The sequence below is a fragment of the Cebus imitator genome, unplaced genomic scaffold, assembly GCF_001604975.1.
Source record: "Cebus imitator isolate Cc_AM_T3 unplaced genomic scaffold, Cebus_imitator-1.0 Scaffold136, whole genome shotgun sequence".
In the NCBI taxonomy this organism is placed as follows: Eukaryota; Metazoa; Chordata; class Mammalia; order Primates; family Cebidae; genus Cebus; species Cebus imitator.
In genome coordinates, this window is record NW_016107451.1 from 27,018 (window position 1) to 32,222 (window position 5,205).

Here is a 5,205-nt window from a genome sequence, read left to right on the forward strand (position 1 = left end):
GGTTTCACCATGTTGACCAGGATGGTCTTGATCTCTTGACCTCGTGATCCACCCGCCTCGGCCTCCCAAAGTGCTGGGATTACAGGCTTGAGCCACCGCGCCCGGCCCAAACTGGACATTTCAAGACCCAAATACCTAATTAGAAAACCCTAAGCTGTAACACTATTTTTATCTCATGCATAGGGGTTACACTTGGAATGAAATGGACAATGCTGGGATCCCTAAGGATAAAGGTCTTAAAAGTCCTGAGATAAGCCTGCACCCTTTGCTACTTTTAACTGGTTTGGCCTTTTGCTGGATTTCAGGCTAATGACATAGACTAATTCGTTGCCACTCCAAAACTACCTGAACCAAACTATAAAATCTCACCTGATGTATACAATACAATCAATATAATTATTTTAAACCTCAATTTAGTGTTAACTAGCCTTTTAATGTAAATAAACACTTACCCAGTAAACTGATTAAAAATTGCATAATCTTCCGCAGTCCTCCCAAACATATCTTGAGAAGAGATGTCAATATTTTGCTGCAGAAGGCGGCTAACTATGTTTGCTGATCCACACAGTACGGCGAGAATGAGGGCTGTTCTAAAATGACAGAGCGATAACTTCTCCCTTAGGAACTGTAATAAAGCTATTTAAAAAGCTTATTCAGTATACTTTACCAACTTAATAGCTTGCCTGTCCATGTAGAATTAAGCATTTACTTGTACTAACAGACACCAGCACCTTGGGTGCTCAAGTGTTCATCTTTGTAAATTACCACCAAGGCTAAAAGGAAGGGACAAAGAGGAAGCCTCTTGTCCCGGTGGGGTACGTCATAGTAGAAGTTACTAATTTTCAGTCCCCTGATGAGCAAGAAACTATGCTGAGGTCACTTATCTAAAGTATGCAAAGATTTAAGTGAAGATTTCACCACTGCTTCCCTAGACTGATATGCTGTAATTCGAAATCAGCCAGGGGTCAGATAAGTGAGAGCTATCTGCAGGCTGAAAAACAATAATATCAATAACAATGGTAATACTAGTAGTCATAGTGGTTTCAGTTACTGATACTGATAAGCATGTGCTAGGCACTGAATTAAATGCTACACACACAATCTTTCTTACATACACAACCACCCTGGAAGGATATATTAGTATCCTCCTTTTAATACAGAAAAACATATTTGGTGATGAGTAATGTTCCCAAGGTCACACACCTAGCAAATGGGAAAGCTAGAAATTTAAACTCAGTCTTGTGTGAATCTGAAGCCTAACTCTTTTCTCTTTATCATCCACCTATGAGTTGTCTTCGTGAAAGAAAAAGTTTATCCACTGAAAACTGTATTTTCTCCCTCTGCCCATACCAATTTAAAAAACATCAAAATACATTAGAAGTGAAAAAGGAAACCCACATATCTGGTAATGGCAACAATTAACAGTCATGTAGAGATGATCTAACATTAATATTCTTCAAAGAAATAAAGCAAAGAGTTATCCAAAAGACAAAATTATTTTTAACTCTATTCATGTTAACAGAGCATGTTTAAAAGAAAAGCATGTAAGAAAGAGAGATTAAAAACTACAATAAAAGGGTTAAGAAATTCAGTATTGAGTCATAAAGTAAAAATTAAAAAGTCCACACTCCATAAAACTAATAAACTGACAGGAGACCTCTTTAACTAACACAAGATCATATGAGCCAAAACATCAACTTACAAATAACAAACACCAGTCAGTATAAGAGAAGATGAATCCTCCTATACACTGTTCTTCATGTCGCCCAGTCCAAATAATTTTCCACCAGATGATTTGTGTTTATATTTTTTACTATATCCCAGTAATTTTATTAATCTTTTTATTAATTTAGTATTTCTGACTTGAGTGACTGTTTTCACTCCAGAACAACACTGAGGGTTAAAAAAAGAACATACCTTTGACACTTATTAACTGCAAGTAAATTTGCTGCTCTCTCCAGGAAAAATTCTACCATTTGCTGTCTTTTTCCGCTTATGGCAAATAGAAGTGGTGTGAGGCCATTCTGTAACACACCAACAACAATTTATAATTCACAAAATTCTTATTTCTCAACTGGACTGGAAACCTTACATAATATCCTATAGACTTAAATGTATAACACAGAAAGTAAATTAAAAATAGCCTCTTCCTTCTCACTCCTCTGTTTTCCCATGTGCTGCTCCTTCCCTTACAGGCCACCCTCCTCTGCCTCACCACATCAACTTGAGTCATCTCCAAAACTCCCTTCAAATATTACTGGCTCCAAAAATCTTTGCTTCTATCACAGTATTTAGCATGGAATATTTTAATGGTTGTATTGCTTCCCATGTAAACCAAGAGCTTCTTGGAGGGCAGGCTCTTTATCGCTATATATGTCTCTGTATTTATCTCCATATTTCCAACCCCTGAGATATACCAGTAAATGCTTCAAGTATTTTTACTAAATTAATGATCTAATATATTTGCCTTTAGATCAGTGTTTCTTAAACTACATTCCAAAGAATACTTTACCAGAAGTTATAGACTGTACCCCAACAGGAAGATTCCATGATCATCTACATTTGGAAAATATTATTAAACAGCACATTATATATCCAGTATTCAAGAAATCTCTTGAGCTTTGCCTAATCCCTATTTGGCAATACTTTCTTTGTGGCAAACATTAACATTTGAAGATTTAGAGTTTCCGGAATACAGTGGTGAGAGCTTTCCAGTAAAGGTGGGTGTTTCCTCCAGGTTATACAAACTTCCTTAATTCTCTTCTATCACTGGTGTCAGGATCCCAGATGCCCAATGTCAGTGCCCAGTGTCAGGCCCTTCTGCTACAAATGGATCACTAAGAAAATGGTCTGTGAATTACAGAAATCAGCTTCAAATGAACTTCCATTGCTTATTATTAAAAGGCTCACAGGTTTTCTCCTACTACAAGAGGACAGATTTTTCCTTAGATGTTAGAAAGCACAGTATAAAATTCTGTTCTTAATTATAATCCTAAGACCCTAATGCATATCTACTGTTAAAATTCTTTGTTAATTTTGTTTTTATTGCCTCTTAAAACTATCTTTCATTTTAGGCAAAATGTAAATCAGAAATACAAATACAATGGCTTATCAATAAAACTATCTAATATCCATCTATCTGGATTGTTTCTATAATAATGAAAGCCACTAAGTCACCTGCATTTCTAAGGGACAATGCTGAGGAGAAAAATATGATGTTTTTTTTTTTGCAATATGAACAGCCCAGCCACCTATAGCCAGAAATAACCCAAACAGGCTTACAGGCATGCTGATGGGAAGGCGACTCTTTGTGGTATCTATAAAGCAAAAGAGTTTTTAAAAACAACTTCCAAATCCTAAAGTTCAACCCCATTACTAAGGGATATCTACAAAATATAGAATATATATTATAAACAAATATAAACTGTTTTGAAAAACTTCAAATCTTTATCAAAATATGCCATAAGACAGGAGCTGTAAACTCAAATCTTACCAAGGCAAAGGAAGTGACCTGAGTGAAGCACCTAGGTGGGCGCAGCAGCAAACCAGAGAACATATACCTCATACGAAGGGGAACCTAGTCACAGCACACCCAACAGTGACATGGGCTCAACCTGGTCGTAGCACACCGATCAGTGACATGGGCTCAAGGGACAACAGGCTTGATTCTTTTTTTTTTTTTTTTTTTTTTGAGATGGAGTTTCGCTCTTGTTACCCAGGCTGGAGTGCAATGGCGCGATCTCGGCTCACCGCAACCTCCGCCTCCTGGGTTCAGGCAATTCTCCTGCCTCAGCCTCCTGAGTAGCTGGGATTACAGGCACACGCCACCATGCCCAGCTGATTTTTTGTATTTTTAGTAGAGACGGGGTTTCACCATGTTGACCGGGATGGTCTCGATCTCTTGAGCTCGTGATCCACCCGCCTCGGCCTCCCAAAGTGCTGGGATTACAGGCTTGAGCCACGGCGCCCGGCCAACAGGCTTGATTCTTAAAGAGAAGCCTAAAATCCAGATTTGTGCATGAGTCTCCTAAATTTTACACATTTACACAATTTGTGGAGGAAAATTTAATGTATCTGCGGGCCACATTTAGACTACAGCCCTTGTGTTTTTATACTTGTTATAGATATGTTTCAAAATGGTTGTGTGTAAAGTATTTGCATGTAAAATATTTCCTTTAATTTCAGATGTTTTACCAAAACAAATCAGGCCCTAACATGTAATAAAAAGTGCTATTAAAACTCACAGTTGCTCACACCTGCAAGTCCAGCACTCTGGGAGGCCAAGGCAAAAGGATCACGTGAGCCCAGAGTCTGAGACCAGCCTGAGCAACATAGTGAGACCCTGTTGCTTCAACAAAAAAAAAAAATACTCACAGGCCCAAAATACTGACACTTCAAGAATTTTTCCAATATTTATTCAATTAAAATCTACTTGTATTTATTTTTCCCAGATTGTTAACCAAATGGATTAGTCCACATGACTGCGGAAACTAAATTATTAAAAGAATCAATATTTGTACTCTTACTAATTTCATGGTTTTTAGTGCTTAAAACTGCCATCTTGATTATTTAAAAACTCTGTGAACTTAACAGAGATACTGAGATAGTCCATAACAGAGCTTCAATTAAAAAAAAAAAAAAAAGCTTAAGTGTTTGCCAGCTCTAATCGAGAAAACTCTGCTTGTAATAAAGATTAATCTGCTTGCAATAAACGATAATCACCTGGATGATAACAAAGACAGAAAATCCTAAAGGAGTCAGCCTCTGCTTACTGAAAGGCTATGATGTTGGGAAGGAAAAGGTATTCTGTAAGCTGATAGATATTACCAATAATATTCCTTTTAACTTCCCAACCACAGAGGTAAAGAAAGATAAAAGTCAGAACAGTATTGAAAAGAGACAGATTTAAAGGAAGTAGCACCTATCAAACTCCAACTCCTCTAGGGATTTCTTAAGTTTCTGAGAATGAGCATTTACATATTACACCTATCTGTTCACTGGCTCTTAACCAGGACTGTATCTGAAGTTTCAGGAATTTACTGCTGTTGTTAGAGACAGGCTCTCACTATGTTGCCCAGGCTAGACTCAAACTCTGGGGCTCAAGCAATCCTCCCAATTCAGTCTCCCAATTAGCAGGGACGTCAGCCAAGTACCACTACACCTGGCTTCAGGGAAATATTTTCAAACATAAACTTGTTCAGGCTT

At 37.6% G+C, this 5,205-nt stretch overlaps 1 long non-coding RNA gene across 1 annotated transcript in view; it reads right to left on the reverse strand.

The window, feature by feature from the left end:
- LOC108313287 overlaps positions 1-1,499 on the reverse strand; it is a 15,552-nt gene extending 14,053 nt beyond the window's left edge. The window contains exon 1 of the long non-coding RNA XR_001829016.2: positions 453-1,499. This is a non-coding gene — a long non-coding RNA (uncharacterized LOC108313287). The remainder of the gene's footprint in view (positions 1-452) is intronic.
- Between the last annotated feature and the right edge of the window lie 3,706 nt (positions 1,500-5,205).